General features: G+C 34.4%; 1 protein-coding gene across 2 annotated transcripts in view; it reads left to right on the top strand.

Annotated features, from left to right (window-relative positions):
• The first annotated feature begins 12,544 nt into the window (after nucleotides 1-12,544).
• Nucleotides 12,545-20,578, top strand: part of LOC149805910 (protocadherin Fat 4-like) — a 274,413-nt gene continuing 266,379 nt past the window's right edge. Inside the window, exon 1 of one of the 2 annotated variants that reach the window (XM_089950674.1) lies at nucleotides 12,545-12,694. The gene's annotated coding sequence lies outside the window, so the exon portion shown is untranslated. Of the gene's footprint in view, nucleotides 12,695-18,513; nucleotides 18,636-20,578 lie in introns of those variants that run through there. The other variant, XM_089950675.1, reaches the window with a different exon arrangement.

Here is a 20,578-nt window from a genome sequence, read left to right as displayed (position 1 = left end):
TATATATATATATATATATATATATATATATATATATAGAGAGAGAGAGAGAGAGAGAGAGAGAGAGATATCATTAAGTGATCATATAAGTAGTTTCAATCATGCAACTATATCCCTTATTGATCCCCCACGCGGACGCCTATGATAACCTATTTATTATGTTAAAAGAATATTACAATCCTAGTTTGCTACACGCACATGTTAAAGTGCATAATTAACTGGGTAGCGTGCGGAAAAACACCCATAAACGCTTCATTGATTTGAATTTGAAGTTTTTGGTTACTTGAAGTGAGTATTTGTTTAATCTATATTAATCATTCGATCAAAATGTGTGTGTGTTAAGCTAAGATGTCAGAATTAAAGATTTAGAGTAGGACCGAATTCATTACCGTATATATTTATAAATAAATATATCATCTCATATCGGGTAGTTTGCATCGTTTCTCAATCAAAATGCACCCAGTCTATGCTGTTCCTGATCATACAATCTTCATTTCGCTTTTCCAAATCTGAACGATACGTGCATTACATTCGATCACTCTTATTATTCCAGTGAACACTTTCCAAGTAGTCATGTCTCGTAAAAATATCTTTAGCCCGGTGTCATAAATTTTTTCGTATTTACATCTTGCTTAGCCCATATTTTTTTATCACAACTTTAATATGACAGTTTTCAAAGAGACGCAGGAAGGATGTACATGAAGTTGGTTTTTAAGCATTTTACCATGTCCCACTGCTTGCAGTTTAACAGTGACAAAGTGATAATGACAGGTTGGAACCGTGAACGGCATAAAAATATGAAGATGCGAAGGATATATATATATATATATATATATATATATATATATATATATATATATATATATATATATATATATATATATATATATATATTTAATATATATTTATTTATTTATTTATTGAAACTAGTCTTTGGTGGGGGGGGGGAATAGAACAAATGTATTATTTGATGGAACTGCAAAGTCAATGTACCAGCCCACCATTGCTATGTCATCCTGCTCGGCGAATCTCGAATCAAGTTTTATTATCTCGCAATGGTTTGTTCGTTAATTTTATATGTACAATATACAATAGTTGCTTACATCTGTCGATTAAATGACCGCAATTATATGGAGAAAAGGAATACAAGAGAATTTTAACAAATTATACAGAATGTTTTGCGCATTTAGGAAAGAGGTATTTTGTTCCAGAGAGGTGAACATAAAAGTACCCTCGGGATTTAATGAGGCAAAATTTAGAACCAAGAAATATTTAAAGGTACCAAAGAAGTTGGAACTATTCTTATTACTAACTAATATTGTCACTACATGTCTTGTTCGTGCGACCTTTTATCTTTTCACATCTGTATTTTTTTTAATATTTTCCTTCATATCCTTTTTCTTTCTTTCGTCTTTTTCAATATTTCTTCTTGTCAGCTGATAGTAATGGGTATTTGTAGGCGTGATAAGACATTACTTCAAAATGATTGTGTACCAGGCATTAATGTCCGACCCCCTAATATACTGGAATGTGATGACTCATTTAAATCGCCTAGCCCATTCGCCTCTTCCATGGAAGAAATGGAAGAAAGCTTGTGGATACTTTTACAGTTAATGCTGACGCAGTACTTTTAATCCTCCGAATGAGAATTGTGTGGCTATAGCCCAGTGACCCCAAAAGGAGACACGATAAATTGTTATGCGATTACTAATTAATTTTAATAGCTTTAAGGTTCTGTGTGGCTCCCATCCCCCAGCTTCCTTTAAGCTTCAATGTAGAGTCGTATGGTTACTTCTGACGTTAACAAAAATTAATATGAAATGAAAAACCCCAGCGCTGCTCAGCCTCAGTATGCCCTATGTTCTCTTTAGAGACTTCGTCATCGTCCACGTTCTTGTCTCGTTCGGGCTGAAATTGGTACTGTCTGACCTCAACAAGCAGAATCTTCTTAAGATTCATTAAGTTCGCCATCTTCTAGGAGTTCACCTTCCTCACACGACAAAAATGAGCATGACAAATTTGCCGTAAATTTTCTAGAATCATCACTAGATTCAGCCATCATCACCATATACGCTAAACTTGAGGGACTTCCAGACAGTACGTAAATTCCGGAAATCCTATTATCACTGGAAGTATACAAATATTTCCGGGGCGTTTTTCGTAAAACATCGATAAATGCAGAAATTATCTTCATATTTGTCTCTGTGAATTGAAATATGCATTTTTAATGCACAATTCTGAGTTATTTAGCCAAAAATGAACACTCTGATATATAGCGTGTATTATATTATAGTAGACCTTTAATTTCCCTGGTAAGTGATGCGTACCAAATGCTAACTCAATGACAACTGAAGTATTATCAATGAATGTCCTATTTTTAATCATTATTCCTTCAATCGTTCCATGAAGAACATTGAAATACCTTATTTTTGTATTTTGCTTCCACTCAATTACAGATAAATACGGAGACCATGCATGCACGTATTTGTTTCGTTATAACTAAACATATTTTAATTTAACGAAATATTATTCGTCATTTCGAAATATTTATTTTAAAGCAAATAATTTTTCGATAAAACAAAATATAATTTCCTTATTTTGAATGTTTTCTTCGTTTAAACGAAATATTATTTCAGTATTTCGAAACTGGAATTTAAATGAATAATTTTTTCTTCCATATAACAGATGTTCTTTATAATCTTCTACTGACGTACCAAAAGTAATCTTTTGAAAGACATATCCACCCATTGATGGAACGATTTACCTTACATTTCTATATTTCTCAATCTCTATGTCTCTTTCCATGTGTGTGTATTTCTCCCGTTCTGCTTATTGAACTCGTGTATGGCTCCTTCTACCTTGAAGTCGTCATATTTATATTTTTATTTGTAAATGAAGCACTGTTAGAAAAGAAAAATTAATATTTCGGGCCATATTTTTTGAGAGAAACGATTACTATATGTGAATCTCCATTACAACAAAATGAACCTTTTTTATTACTTGTTGTACAAATTACTGCAATTTAGTTGACTGAAGTCATTATTGAATCCTAAAAGGTTAGGAATTTAATTTAATATTTGATAAACTCAGGATGTATTTGCAGTGTATATTTATACTGTATGCTCTCTCTCTCTCTCTCTCTCTCTCTCATTGTATAACAGCATTTCAGACAGCGTAAATAAGAAAGAGCGGACACCAGCTTGTTGTCGGACAGATGGGGATGGGGGTAAAAGCTATCTATTTACCTTATTTTCATATATCATAGGTATGATGCTTCTTCTTATTCTGTCGACAGAATCAAAGTACCTTTCAAATTTAGAATATTTAAAGTGCTGCAAAAAGGAGTAACGAAACATTCTTCATCACTTTTTCACTAGGTGCTAACATCTTTTGCTTGAATTTTAAAGGATGGCTTCTATAGTTTCACAAATTATGAAAAATAATTCTTCTCTTTTTAGTTTAGTGTATTTATGTTGGTTTTGGAAGCAGTCATATAACTGCCCCTTTGCGTTATGTTTAATGTTCGATTCCATTGACTTAAGAGCACCGTATCGTAAACGTCATGTTACATAATGTATGTTCGATTCCATTGACTTAAGAGCACCGTATTGTAAAGGTTATGTTACATAATGTATGTTCGATTCCATTGACTTAAGAGCACCGTATCGTAAACGTCATGTTACATAATGTATGTTCGATTCCATTGACTTAAGAGCACCGTATCGTAAACGTCATGTTACATAATGTATGTTCGATTCCTTTGACTTAAGAGCACCGTATCGTAAACGTCATGTTACATAATGTGTGTTCGAGACAAAAACACTTATAAGCAGAACTGTCTTTTACTGGAATTTAGTACAATTTATTTTCTTATTTTTTTTACAGAGAGCGCTTCATGTCGCCTTGCTGAGCAAAAGCTTTCCAAGCATACATTGAAGAGTCGTTATTTTGCTATATCTGTTGATAAGAATCTGAAATAGACTTATTCAGAGATAATTATACTAGTTGGTTGCTTTATTGATGTCCTTTGATATTTCTTCAAAACCGCCTTTCTAATTATCTACCTACCTCTTCTTCTACTTATATATTCGATTTATACTGAAGCTAAATTATATTAGAATCTTTTGTAATTTTGTATGTTAAGGACAAATGCCTTGTCGAATCCATCTGGCTTGGTAGACTAAGTACATTTTCCATTTAATTAGTGCTTTAGTTTTTAATATTTCTGAGTCTTTCACCAAGATACTAAACATTTCTGCAGCCTTTCTTTAGTTTCATGAAGTATGGTCTTTTTTTTTCTATCCCGTTGTTCCAAAATGGTTGGGTGAGATTCAATAGATTATCTTTTCACATAAGATTCCACGGAATTAAGGACCCCTACATATGGTAGAAAGTTAGTTCCGACATTATATATTTCACTGACTTTTTGTCATGAAAGGAAGTGTCCATTTCTCCGGACAATACCGTTTATAAATAGTATACTTTTTTCAAACCATATTTTTCATTATACATCAAGGTCTCAGGGAGGAAATCTGAAAAAGTCCTTGGAATAAACTGCATCGTATACTGCTAATTGGAATTACATTTTGGAGTATATGTTATAAGAAATAAAAACATCCTTGCAAAATATGTTATCGCCATATTCTATGTTCCTTTCTATATACAGTAATTGATGCCATCCTTGTTAAATTCCTCCAAAAATTTAAAACAGTGAAAATTTAGTTTGCTCCATTGTGTAATTTTGGTAAGCATTCTTCTGGCCCTTGATATTATGAGAGATAAAAATGAAATTTTTAAAATCAGTCATTGCATGTCCCTTCCTCATTACGTTTATTTATTACTTTTCCTTTCACCTTGTCCACTGATCATTTCCACATGAACTTGTAGATTAAACTATTTAATATTTTTTTCATGAACCACTCTTATTTAATTTATGTAAAGTGATTTTATCATAACGATTTTCCCGTAGGTAATAAGACTTCTCTTCAATGAATGAGTCAGTAGTATTTTGATGTAATTTAATTTACTATCATAATCAAGATTCATCATGTAATTTAAATCTGTAGAGAAGATAATGCTTAATATTGTGCAATATCATCTATCCAGCATAAATTACACTCTACACACAAACTCTACACACAAACGGCTGTTGATGTTTTTCATGCTTCCTATCCATATTATTCTGGTTTTCTCTATGTTTACATTAAGGCCGGAGGTCTTTGCATAAACTTTGAACGTGTACATAGCATTTAGAAGTGCTTGTTTAGATCTATTCCCAAAAAAATGTCCATCAACAGTTACACGCGGTTTTATATTGCGATAAAGTGTTTGAACCCAATACTGAAGTTGAAAAAGAATAGTACTTTGAATACAAATTCTCATTCCAAAGAATCGAAAGTTTTTCGAAATCAATTTGCAGTAGCATACCTGTTATGTTATGCTTTTCAGTGTAAAACACTGCATTGTAAACTGCTCTTGTATTTTCACAAAAAGATCTACCAGCCATAAATCCAGTTTGATGATCATTAATTAAGTCTGGTAATATTTTAAAATCATATTAACAATACGTGCTGATGACACTTTAGATGCGTACTAAGGAGAGATATTGGTCTCCTATTCTTTAAATAGTTTTTATCTTTATCTCCTGTAGAAATACAAAGAATAACGCGTTAAGGTGCCAAACTTAACTTTAGTTTTTCTAAAACAAGAACTGTATTCAAGAATATGTATAATTTTAAATCAAACCATCATATGTACAAATATAAGCTTTGCTTTATCCCACGATATCTGACTATTCATCAAATAATTGAATAGTACCACCATATTTATATAGCTTTTGATAACAAAGGTATGACATATTTCGATGTTTTTGATATTTTGTATTTTAAAAGCATTTTATAGAGTTGTCATAATGGTCTCATTTCATAAACACTATTGGATTAAAATCAAGGCTCCTTTTTGGCCTCCGTTGAATTTGAATTTATATAAAATATTAAATATATATCATTTTGCAGAAGATTTCACAAGCTCGACAAGGTTATTTGCTGATGATTTTTCTAATAGTTACAGAAATGATTCTGTAATGACTCTTGAACATGCTTGTAATCTGGATCTCCGTGAGCTCGACAAATCGTCACTGATTTATCTATTTTCGGAATCGATATTGTATTTGATTGATTGTTGCAAAAACTTGTCTAAGCCCTTAATTCTAAATGGAAGTGGACTAAATATATAAATTACCTCATCGCCTTTGTTTGTTTTCTTTTCAGATTTTTCTTGGTGGGTTTATTCCATCCTTCTTTTGTTGAACAAACGTTTCTTCTCAAGAACTTTATCACTGTTTGTACACATGATGTAAACTACAGCGTCAGGATAACGTACAGTGAAAATAGGAGCGACTAAACTATATTTTACAGATGTTGAAATGAATTTAATAGCATGTTATGTTGCACACAAAGGTATTAGTTTACCAAACAAGCAGTGCAGGATAAATGCTTAGAATTTTACGACTGGCATCTTGTTCAAATCTAGGAAAAATTTAAATGCTGAAAACATTCAGTTTTTGAATATGCACATTCCACTCTATCCTGACATAGTCACCATACATTAATTTCCCATCAATAAAGTAGTTATAGTGGTACACAAAAATCATGCTCTTCAATTGTGCTCTAGTGCCATAAGAATGCTTTAATTATTTGCATAAATGTTTGAGGTTCCTAAAGTATTAGACATGTAGAAACTTGAATATTCTGAAAACTTATCGAATCACAAAGTAAATATCTATCGATCTATCAGTTAATCAAAGTAAATATCTATCGATCTATCAGTTAATCAGCCATTCCAGTTGTGCTCTATTGTTCGATTCTAATATTACTTTAAAGGTTACTTCCGTGCACTTCATTAAACGGATGTACAGTACATATTAAACTCCAACTAAGAAGTGTTCTTCTTAGGCTGGTAACTAAACTATAATTGACAAAGTGCGTCTTATTTTTGTCGTATCCATTTTACCACCCAAGGACATTTATCCAGGTGCAATAGTTATACAGGGAGCGAGACAATTATACCTTTATTTCCTCCGTTTTGCGAAGAATAAAGTCAGTAATACAAATACAAAAGAATGAACAGTCGATAGCTTAAATGTATCCTGAGAAAGAAAAAAAAGATATCAAATATCAAGCGCAAATTAATGTTGTTAACAAATATGATTGAACGCTGCACATCCAAAACGGAAGTAAGCGTTTACACCTTTATCTAAATATGAATAGCCATTATTCTTCAACTTGAAAGTGTAAAATGAGCTATAGGATAAAAAAAATAATAGCTTATGCCAGTATGTTCAGAGTAAGAATTTTAAATAAATACCAGAGAGTATAAAAACACATCATGCATCAGCATCGCACAGATGAGTATCAAAACAAATGTAGACATCAAGATGGTACAGATGAGTATCAAGACACATTAGACATCAGCATGGCATAGATGAGTATCAAAACACGTTAGACATCAACATGGCACAAAGGAGTATCACAGCGCATTAGACATCAGCAGGATACAGAGGAGTATCGAAACACATCAGACATCAACATGGTACAGATGAGTATCAACACACATTAGACATCAGCATGGTACAGAGGAGTATCAAAACTCATCAGACATCAGCATGGCACAGATGAGTATCAAATCACATCAGACATCAACATGGCAAAGAGGAGTATCAAAACACAGCATGGCACAGATGAGATACAAACCACATCAGACATCAGCATGGCACCGAGGAGAATCAAAACACATTGGACATCAGCATGGCACAGATGAATATCAAAACTCATTAGACATCAGCATGGCACAGATGAGTATCAAAACACATTAGACGTCAGCATGGTACAGAGGAGTATCAAAACACATCATACATCAGCATGGCACAGAGGAGTATCAAAACACATTATACGTCAGCATGGTACAGAGTAATATCAAAATTCATCAGACATCAGCATGACACAGAGGAGTATCAACACTCATCAGACATCAGCATGACACAGAGGAGTATCACAACACGTTAGACATCAGCATGGTACAGATGAATATCAAAACTCATCAGACATCAGCATGACACAGAGGAGTATCACAACACATTAGACATTAACATTGCACAGAGGAGTATCGCAGCGCATTAGACATCAGCATGACACAGAGGAGTATCAAAATACATTATACACCAACATGGCACAGATGAGTATCACAGCGCATTAGACATCAGCATGGCACAGAGGAGTACCTAAACACATTAGACATCAGCAAGGCACACATTAAGAGATTTCTTATGTACCCTTTCACATACAAGCAAGACATGTGATACACAGAAGATGGAAACACATAATTATATCATTACTAATACGAACCAGTAAACCACATCATATTATTCCAAAAGAGTACGAACAGAATCAAAATAGAACAATAAATCTAAATGCATGCAAAGAATAACAATGATTTTATCAGTAATATGGCACATATCCTATCACAATCTGCTGTAAGAAAAGTGCAAGAAGGTATGAAACGATCAACGACAGAAGTACATAAAATGTGACAGCGTGCACATTCAGCCAAATGCATAGATAAAAATGTTTAATCTCAATATTGGCAACTTGACATGACTTGAGGGAGGATGTTCAGTTTCAAGCGACTTCCTATGTTACTGACAGAACTATACTACCAGCAAGCATTAGCTTTTTAAATCTATTAAGTTTGCATCTACAATCAGTCTACCAGCAAGCATTAGCTTCTTAAATCCAGGCCGACCAGTCCCAACACTAACCTTATAATGCTGAACGCCTAGCGAAACAGCTATTAGTACCATTTTTTAATAAGTCTTTGGTATGACTCAGCCGGTGTTGGAACCCGCGACCCCCCGCATCCGAGGCGGACGCTCTGACCACTAGCGGTACAGTTTTAATATAAAGTTGTGAGCATTTAGAGAATAAAATAGACACAAATTTGGAAGCAATGATTACAGAGTTCTTCTCGCCTCTAACTAAATAGTCTCTAGTGTTCACTGCAAATAGTATCATGCAGCAAATAAGCTCAGATTAAAAATTATCATAGCACTTTTCCAACTAAAGATTTTTATGCAGTCTTGTATCCGTACACTTGAACTTTCAGTCATGTTAAAGTTATAAAAGTTGACTTTTTAATTGGCACTAAATGGTCAAGTGTGCTGACTTTTTGTTAAACCACGTACTTACCTACCCATCCACCCACCCATCCAGCTTTCTACCGGCTTACTGTGACAGGATAAAAACAGAATAATAAAGGACATTCTTTTCTATCACATTAAAGTTGAATTAATAATTGATGATCAATATATTAATGATATTTCCTTATCCATTTCTTACAATGAATGTTCTTGAAAACTGCTTCAAAAATCTGCTCTCAGTGTCCACCTCTTGAAACTGGGGCCCCGAGTGGCCGAGTTATCTAAAGCGCTCACCGTTACGGATCACTGCTATCTCACCTCTGCGTGTGTTCGAGTCTCGGATTCGGCTAATGTGGTTATGTAAGAAAGCTTGCCAGTAGCTTCTCGTGGGTCGGTGGTTCTTTCCGCGTTTTTTTCGGGTTCTTCCTCCACCATTTATACTGGCCACCATGTATAGCCTATCTTGTGCTGAAAAATGGCGTTAAACCGTACAACAACAACCTCTTGAAGCTAGATATTACTGAATAAATGTCACAGGCTTTGACAAACATTGAAGTGGCAGTACATAGTTCATACATCAGTAATTACCTTGATTTAGCGATACGGGTGAGGCCTCACATTTTAAGCATGCAAGATGCATTCCACTCCGCAAATTCCTTGGCTCATTCCTATGTATAGTACCTAAATTGCAATAAACGATGCACAGTCATTAACATGGAAAGATTATAACTTAATAAACTGTCATGGTCGGAAAGGGCCTTCTGAATAGGCAGTGTGTATTTCTGTCTAGTATGCATGAATCAGTGAATATGCAACAATCTAACATAAGGCAGAATATTGCAAACTATAGGTGATCAAACATTCTCTGGTATGGTTGTAGGTCAAGGAGAGATGCGTAAAATCAATTTTAAAAATATGAAACTAAAACCGAAGCCAGTGCAATGTGAACTATGGGTTAATATGACTTACATTTAAGATGAGGTTATAGTACTTATCACGATGAATCATGTTGTCACATGTCATGATTGTCATATGTCATGTTGTGATATGTCATGATTCCAGGTGTAGCAGTATCATACCATAGATGAACGACCAATGTGGTCATAAGCCACACTCAACATCAGACGCCAGTGACAAGGTGTGATCCTAGTTCTGATGCATATAGTCATCCAGGTTGATGATTCTAGCATAAACAGAGATTGAGAAATAGATTTAAAACAACAGTTAATCAAAGTTAGTGAAGCGCGATATTGCAGTCACAGTGATCTACGTTTCGTGATGAAAATATATTCATTAAGATGCTTTAATCGACTACATTTCATACATCTAGGTATAGCAGTATACATAAAAGGTGCTCAAGACTATTTCGTTCTGAGATAAACTCAAAACATAACGTAAGCCAGTCGAATGTGAAATGTAGGTCACCGTGACATTCTTTTGCGGTAAGAATATGGTACAAAGAAAGATGCATGCAATCATCCAGTTTGATGATTTTTGTATAAACAGAACCTGACATGATTTTACGCAAAAGTTTGACAAAGTCTGTGAAACTGAAATACTAATTATAGTGAAGTCTTCTGTAATGAGGGTGTATAACTAACTCATCAAGATGTATCTCTTCATCAAATTCGTGAATCTAAGTAAATATCTACAGTGTTTTAACATTTTATTTGGTTCTTAGCTAAATAAAAAAAACTTAACCTAATCCAGTAAAATGTGAAATGTAGGTTACAGTGACATTCTCTTGTGGCAATGGTGCTGTTTATACAAACCTAGTTGTATGATTCTATCATGAACAAAGCCTAAGAATTAACGTAACGTTAAACATTTAATAGAAGTCAGTTAAGCGTGAAATATATCAGTTACCTACACGTGATGAAGGTATGGTATCCATTTAGATTGAACTCCTTACCAAGTTCCATGATTTCAGATATAAAAGTATAAATACCTGAGCTAGACGCAAAAAGTTAACAAAGAAAATACAATAATTAAGATGTGTGTACACCGGAGCCCCCTAAACTGGGGTAGGTGCTAAGAAAACCAATCCAAATTAATGCCTAGGATCTAGGAAGAAAGAATGAGTGACATTCATTGAGGGTGTACATCTTTGCCGACGCCCGGGAAAAAGGAGTACAATACCTCTACTTCGAAGAGTTCATCTAAAACCATTTTCTAAATTCCAGAGTTGATGTCGCAGAAAAGGAAGACAGTATCGTCATCATCATGTACATATTTCTTTTAGCTTACAACCGTGTACATTTTGGACCTTGTTGTGCGTAGTTTCAATTATTGTAGGGCGAACTTGCTTTGGAGTAAACTTACACAAGGCGCTGAATTTTATTTTCTCTTTATTTATTTATATTGATAATTATTTAAATTTTGATATGATTCCTAAGATTAGTAGCTTCGAAATAAGCTAACCGATCACACGAATACCGGCCACAGAGAGAGAGAGAGAGAGAGAGAGATGGTGTGTGTGTGTGTGTGTATGTTTGTGTGTGAGAGTGGGCGTAAAAACCGCGGATATATTTGCACTGTCATCAGCGTGAAGAAGTATGTATAGCCTCAATAACTTGGTCATTTCTATATACTACCCGCATATGTCAATAGGAAAAAGTTAGTGGAAATCTGAAACAAAAAGGTTAATTTAAATGGAAAAGAAGTATCGTTAGTGATTATTTGTTACAGCCTGCGGGCATACCAGTGAACATATCATCACATAAATATGTATAATACTTTGCAATGCATGAATATGAGCATTCATTCCAGCAGTGTATATTATATGAAAAATGAGTTAATTAAGAAAGGTTGGTGTAAATAATATATATATATATATATATATATATATATATATATATATATATATATATATATATATATATATATATATGTTTTAATATTGCTGAAGATAAGTTAGATACTGGATATTACATAATGGTTTTAATATATAATTTTAATTTTAGCACTGTTATTTCATAATGCATGTTTAGATAATGTACAGGTAAAGGTAATGTGAAGTTAACTCATTCCTCCAACGTCTCACGCCAACGGTTTTAACTTGAATAAACACGTAAATTTCTCGAGAAGAAAAAAAAAAAACATTTACATAAGGGAAAAAGGCACACATTAGTTTGTACATACCATTACCCCATGATTACTCTGTGGTACCGATTGTGCCAAGGGAACAAAATTATGTAAAGAAAAATAATTTTAAAAAAATATAAATAAATAAAAACAGAACGCCAGCATATCGAATAAGCAAAAAGCTGTCTTTTGAATGATTGTATAAAAGGTTTTGTCATGCAGAAAAGTCGACATCATGGCATAATACTGATAATATCTTGTTCTGTTTTCTATTGAACTCAAAGACACCGATCCTGTTGTCTAAACAAGGAAGTTTTAATAATAGTCAAGCCTTATAGTGGGTCTCTGTGTTAAAATTGGGTCCCGCTTACGCCACGTTTCAAGCTGAAACGACGGATAGTAGATAGTTCGTTCAAGGTAAGTCGTTCCTAGTTTAGTTTGTATTCATTAACACGAAGAATCTTTAAAATTTTAAATATATGTATCTGGATAACTTGATTTCGTACTCAGCTGATTCTTCCTGGTAATGACCACTATTATTCCATTGCTTATTTAGTAACCATCACCAACAATGAATTGCTTCGGGATCTTTTCCTCGAATTTCCACAGATCCGAAAATCATCTACTGATGGGTCAATGTTACCTATAAAAATATTTTGTATTGTATTCTAGATACTCCAATGAAACCATCATCACCATTATGAACAAGATCAAAATAATTCTTATGGTTTTAAGTTGGTATTACCATGCACTTATAGCCGCTTTTTAACTTTTCACCCTTTCAATTCGTGATTTTTTAAAGAATACTAGACGAACCTTAACCAAACATTTTTATCTGAATCCCGAGCCCTAGAGAATTGTGTTTGACCAGTGTCTGACCTGCGTCCTGGACACTGTCAGGCCTAGCATAGTCATATACCCTTCCAAATCTGAATTTTGATATGTTCGAATACTATCTTGATAAGTGACTGCTTGACTATAAGTCTTGGGCGTTGCCTTGCAGTTAATAGCATTGTTAAGTACAAGGAAATTCTAATTTACACTGTTGGCTTGCCTACAATAGGAACTGATCTTGAGACCTATTTTAGTCTTTGGTACAAAGGTACGCTTGCTCATGTAGATGAAGATATCCCGCCAGAACAATTTTGAACGGCATGATTACTCAAAATGTTAGAGCTTTTTACGATGTGCACAAGAACTGGAGGTTAAAAACAACTAATTTGAACTTTGCAGCATGCTATCTTTATTTCTACATTTTTTTAATGTATAAAGACAATTATTTTTTTCCCCATTTTTATTGACGAACGATAACAAAGATAGATGGTACATATAATACGTACTGGTACAATAACTATAAAAAGTGGTTTTTCGTCAATGTAAGATGGAGAAAAAAAGATAAAAAACAGAGAGAAAGAAAGGGATAGAATTTTCAGATCATATCAGTTCATCAGGCATGAAGGGACATTATGCATTACAAATACACTAGGGGTCCCGAGTGGCCGAGTGGTCTAAAGCGCTCACCGTTCCGGATCACTGCCATCTCACCTCTGTCTGCGTGGGTTTGAGTCCAAGGCTCGGCTAGCGTGGGTACGTGGGAAAGCCTGCCAGTAGCTTCTCGTGGGTCGGTGGTTCTTTCCTGGATTTTCCAGCGTTCTTCCTCCACCAGTTATACTGGCCGCCATGTATAGCCTATCATGTGCTCAAAAATGGCGTTAAACCCTAGAACAACAACAACAGCAAACACACTATATAGGTCTACTATAAAGTACAACATCTTTTAAAATGTTCATTTGAATTATAGCATTTCTTTTTCTTAATTACCAGTTTGATCATGACTCTCACTGTTCCCTATATCAACGTAAATGTTTGTATTTCCATTAAGATCTAACTGTAATGTTTTTCCAAATTATATTGGTCCTTAAGAAAAAAAAAACTTTCATCCCCTCTAATGCAGGCACAACCTTTTTCATTTTTCATATATAGATGTAATATTTGCCATGAAGACAGCAACAAAACAATGGTTGCTTATCCATATTGTATGTTCACTTGTGTCTCCCAATATTATAGTCCTTACACTTGCATCTCCTAGTATTATAGTCTTTACACTTGTATCTTCTAATATTATAGTCGTTACACTTGCATCTCCCAATAGTATAGTCTTTACACTTGCATCTCCCAATATTATAGTCCTTACACTTGCATCTCCCAATATTATAGTCTTTACACTTGCATCTCTCAATATTATAGTCCTTACACTTGCATCTCTCAATATTAAAGTCCTTACACTTGCATCTCCCAATATTATAGTCTTTACACTTGCATCTCTCAATATTATAGTCCTTACACTTGCATCTCTCAATATTATAGTCCTTACACTTGCATCTCCCAATATTATAGTCCTTACACTTGCATCTCCCAATATTATAGTCTTTACACTTGTATCTCCCAATATTATGGTCTTTACACTTGCATCTCCCAATATTATAGTCCTTACACTTGCATCTCCCAATATTATAGTCCTTACACTCGGTACAATATCTATTATTCCGAATTCAGAGGGACACATCATTAAACATCCTGTTTATCAAATCACATTCCCAAAACATGTGCAGTATTGTTTCCGATAAATTTTAACAAAAAGTACAATTATCGGTATCAGGCAATTGTATTTTATAGAAAAATCTATTCATTGGTAAAATTCGGTGAGTAACACGAACTTGAAACCAGTGCAATTTTGAATTTCTTGTTTTTTTTTAAAAAAACTTTGGTGTATATGTTAGACGACACAACCATAAAAATAATTTAAAGTTTCATTCCATTTCTTTTTATTGGTTGGTTTAACTTCTCATTTCAAGAGTGGTTTGTAAAGATCTGATAATAAATAGATTAACGCTTTTTCCGTATCCATTTCTTACAATTAATGTTATTGAAAACTGCTTGAAAAAGCTACTATTAGTGTCCACTTCTTGAAGTCAAACAATACTGAATGAATGAGACCGTTCCGGTGGCCTAAGAGGTTAAAGCGTCCCCCTCAGATGCGGGAGGTCGCGGTTTCGAACCCCGGCTGAGTCATACCAAAGCCACAAAAATGGCACTAGCAGCTGCCTCGCTTGGCGTTCAGCATTAAGAGTTTAGTGTTAGCACTGGTCGGCCTAGTGTTAGGATAATATGACTGGGTGGGACATAACGCTACACGTCTGCGGCATGATGCCTCAGTACTAGACATCGGTATAAACTGCCACTTCGAAAACACAAATTGTTAAAAATCCAAAAACACACTCATACTGAATGAATGTCACGGAAACACTGGAGTGATAGTACTTAGATCATACGTCAATAATTACTTTGATTAATACATCTTGAGGGTGAGGGCTCATATTAAAGAATGCAGGATAAATTTCATCCCACTAATTCCTTTGCTCGTTCCCATGAATTTAGTACACAACTTACAAGAAACAGTGTATAGTCAGTTATATGGAAAGTTTATAATTGAATAATCTACCTTGGTCAGAAAGGACCTTCGTCAGAAAGGGCCTGCTGAGTAGGGTAGGGTGTATTTCAGTCCAGCATGGGATGAATCAGTGAATATGAAACAATCTAACATGAGCCAGTATACTGCGAGATATTGGTGATCGTAACATTTTCTGGTATGGGTATGGAAAAAGCTAGATGCGTAAAATCAGCAAACAAATGTCAAACTGAACAGAAGCCATTTGAGATGAGGGAATAGTACGTCTCAAGATGCATCATCTCGTCATATTTCACGATTCCACGTAGAACAGTATCATACCGTCAATGAATAAGAAACTAGCTATGAGCTGTGTGTGTGTGTGTGTGTGTTTGTGTGTGTGCGTGTGTGTGTGTTTATAGTGATACCTAGCACTGAGGCATCATGTAGCAGACTTGCAGCATGATGTCCCACCCGCGACCTCTCGCATCCGATGCGGACGCTATAACCATTAGACTAGGCTATGAGCTACGCGCAAAAACAGATGTAAGTGACATTTTTTAAATAAATGTGTGCTCCTAGTTTAGATGCATACAATCATGCATGTTCATGATTCTTGCATATACAAAGTATGAGAAATAAATATAAAACACAGCATTTAAACAAAGTTTGTGAAATGTGAAATCGAGGTCACAGTGACCTACTTTAATGATGAAAAGTTTGTACTTATCAATATGCATTAATTGACTCAATTTCATAAATCTAGGTATAACAGTATACATTCAGGGTGCTAAAACCTACTTTTTTCTGAGCTAATCTCAAAAGTTAACTTAAGCCAGTCAAATGTGAAATGCAGGTCACCGTGACATTCTTTTGTGGTAAGGGTATGGTACTAAGAAAGATGCATGTATTCATCCAGTTTGATTATTTGAGCATAAACAGAGCCTCACAGAGACTACATATTAGTAATTCCTATCTATAAAATACACGCAGATGTCATAGCTGATTGGATGATGAGAAAGAAGTTGGACAGAAGTCCAGTTGAAGAACATTTATTTTCCCCTGACCACGCTTTCAGTGGGGTAACACTAACTGCAACTGCTCACAACCCCAACTGAAGTTACGAAATCAGGAAAAATGGAATCTTGCAAGTTACGTCGCCTTAAACATTGAAAGCATGCAGCCTTAATCAAGAAGACTATAAAAAGACAACCACACGCAAATAAAATCATCACCTTTTTAAAGCAACACATTTACATTGAAATATTTATTTTTTCTTTTTTCGCATTAGTCACTCACCACCTATAATTTTTACTTTCAACAATGTAATATCCGGGATATAATTTACGATTGTACCAATTTACATAAAAGGACAGATGGGCATAGAACACAATTAATTTTACTATATGTTCTCTACATTTGTTTCTGAATACTGACCTTTCCACTGTGTGACAATCAATACAAATCATATGTTAATCTAAAATACCTTCAAAGATGGCTTCACGGTGAGGTTCTTGTCAAAGGTTGAACTGCTTCTTTTTATTGGCTCGATTGTCAACAGAGCAGCATGTAAATAGAACACAGATTTCACTTCCGGATCATCACCAAGGCCTTGTTACTCACTGTGCACTGTCGCCGAAATACACACGGAACATCAACCCTGAGCTCATATTCTCAAGAATAAACAATAACCTTTAAATCCCTACCAAAAATGCACAAATATAACTCTTCTATCACCACCAAAATGAGAGAGGAAAAAATGTTCTAAAAATAGACTAGAACTACATTCGCAGTGAACTAGAATTAATAATTGTGACCTGATTCTAGATGGTGATATGAGGCATCCATTTGTAGGTGGATATAAATAGATACAAAGCATCATCAATCCGCCTGAAGCCAACTAGTCGAAACAAAACACCCACCCACACATATGTATATATCTGGGCGGGGGGTGGAAACCACAGATATTTTTGTGCAAATGTAATTAGTACATGGAAAGGGTTTCTAGTCACTATCAGTTAGTCATTGCTATAAAATACCTGCACGTGTCAACAATAGACTGTTAGTGGAAATCTAAACCAAAGGGTTCATTTGAAGGGAAAATAAGATATTATGTAATGGTCATTACATCTTGAGGTCCACATATTGAAAAATAAATATGTATGAATATAGTGCGAAACCTAAATATGAGCACTTATTCCAGCATCCAATTAAAAGGTAATGTATGCACTAAAAGTTAACAGAAGGCATTGTAATTTTTTGAAGATTTAATTACCAATGAACGGTGTCTAATAATGTATATGTATCTATAATTTTTGCTTTTTAATATGGCATAGGTCCAGGTTGATACTGAATATTACAACATGGGAAACTTATTTTATTATATAAATCTGATTTTAACACTGTGTTATTGCATAATGTATTCTTACATACTATACCGGTAAAGGAAATATGAAACGCATTATCCCCTCTTAAGTCTCTCACATACGGTTTCAACCTAAATAAACATATATTAACCTCGAAACAAAAACAAAAAAAAAGCTTAAATAATGAGGAAAGGCACACTTCAATTTGCGTATAATAGTACCCCCTGGTTACATTGTAGAACCAAATGTGCTAAGGGAACTAGTTTTTTGTTAAAGCCAACACATCGAGTAAGCAAAACACTGTCTTTCGAATGATTTTTTTTATTAGGTTGTGTCAGGTAGAAAAGTCTGCATCACGGTATGCAATTGAAAATATCTTGCTCTGTTTACTATTGAGCTCAAAAACACCGAACCTATTGTCTAAACAAGGAAGTTTTGACAATAGTCAAGCCTTATAGTGGGCTGTGTTTATATAGGGTTGCATTTATGCCATATTCCAAGCTGTAAACGACGGGATCGATGTTGAATAGATATTTCGTTTCAGGTAAGTCTTTCGTGCATCATTTCTTTTATTTTATCGATCGAAACAAAGAATTCACTTAATTTTAATAACGCGTATCTGCATCTCTTCTTTGACATGTGTAAGTCTACAGACGAAGTAATACCTTTAATTGTGACAAGTCAAGGCAGTTTTCTAAAATCATCGCTGGACTTAATGATTAGAACTGAACATCCTGGTCGATATGACAGTAATAGCGGCAGGAGGAATATGTTTAATTATGCATTTAAACATGTACGTGACGCTAGTTTTTGTATGTTTACACTGGCGAAGCTGTATAGCACTTTATTTCAACCTATATTTTATGACCAGGGAGGCATAAACTTCGTACCGAATAAAATTTAGTAGTGTCGAGGGCGATATTTGTACAAATGGGTCGGTATAGTACATTGGGAAATTAACATTAGGCGACCATCTTGGATTGGGTCGGTGTGGGTACAAGGAGAATTTAATACTAGTATATACGCTTATCATTTGTGTTCAGCATGGGTATTCTAAATTCTAATATTATAAAATCATAGCTTGACTCAATAACTATAACTGCACATCCTGTTCGATATGACAAAAATCAACGGACGACAATGTTAAACGTGTCCGTAGGTAAAATCGTCATTGCAGTGGTAATGTTAATAGTGTAAATATGTTTATGACTAGTATGACCATATGGTGACAAGGAAAATCTAACTTTAGTCCATAACAAAAATATTGTGGGTCACTTGATTGTGCTTCACCAACCAAAATAATGCCTTTAAAGCGCCTTCCCTGATGGCGTTATATTGTGTGCATGTGTAGTTCTCACTGATCATTTCGCCAGTAAAACCCAAAGGAATGCTGCTCCAAGGCTACCTATTCTAAACATAAACAGATATACCTATAAAAACCTACCTCCCGTGCCGTATACACAGTCTCATCTATCCTACCCGAATCCTTTGTATATTTTGGATCCCCGACCCATCCTCAGCGAGGCTAATAAAGTCGACAAATTGACATAATATATATATGGATGGTCAAGAAAGGAAAAGAATGGTAGTATCAATATTTATTGTTAGAGAAAATAATCGACAATTTTAGGCCAAATAGATTGTAGAAGAATTATATTGAAATACAGCTTAAAGTATAACGCATGAATTAATTAGTATCATAAATAGAACATGACATACCATCCACATATGAACAATTTAAATATACCGATGAATTCTTTTAATATCACATTTATATAACTTATTTAAACTAAAAACAGTTGAGTATCTAATCCGATTCGATAACTGCGTATAGAAGCTGCGTATACGTTGCTTCAGTTACTGTGAACAATTATTTTCGCGAGCATTAGGCATACATTTTTGTAAGCATTAGGCATACATTATTGTGAGCATAAGGCATACATTGTTTGCTTAAATGGTCAAATGCAAATTTGCAAATATTGATTTGCAAACAGTTGCCAGAAAATTTAAAAATGACACAATGAATAACGTTCTGACTTCAGATTGTAAACTTCGGTCTTTTTTAATTGTTTAAACTCAGAAAAAAAAGATGGCATTTAGCCAGTACTGTTCTTAATTTACCTAACGAATAACCTTTCCTTTTTACCAAGCATAATATTGTGCATGAGCAAACACTTCATTCGTATAAGGTGCATGATTTCATTCCGTAGGAATGTTGACGAATTATATTCTTGGTCAAGACTAAAATATACAAAGGTAACCATCCAAAAAAGGGTGAATATGCTTGACTTGTGTTATATATATGGAATGTTTCGTATATAGACCCAAATACCAAGAAACTAAGATACTTTTAACTAACATTAATCCTTTGAAAATTCTATCCACATTTAACCCGACTGCTAAATCACTGAAGTACATAGCTGGAGAAACATTTGGAACATGCATGTGAGTATTGTAATATTTGCTGACAATTGTAGTTTCTGACAT

The sequence above is a fragment of the Sinohyriopsis cumingii genome, chromosome 2 (genome assembly GCF_028554795.1).
Source record: "Sinohyriopsis cumingii isolate HCF-2022 chromosome 2, ASM2855479v2, whole genome shotgun sequence".
NCBI lineage: Eukaryota > Metazoa > Mollusca > Bivalvia > Unionida > Unionidae > Sinohyriopsis > Sinohyriopsis cumingii.
The sequence above is the reverse complement of the archived record's forward strand: the minus strand, read 5'-3'. Positions and strand labels throughout refer to the sequence as shown.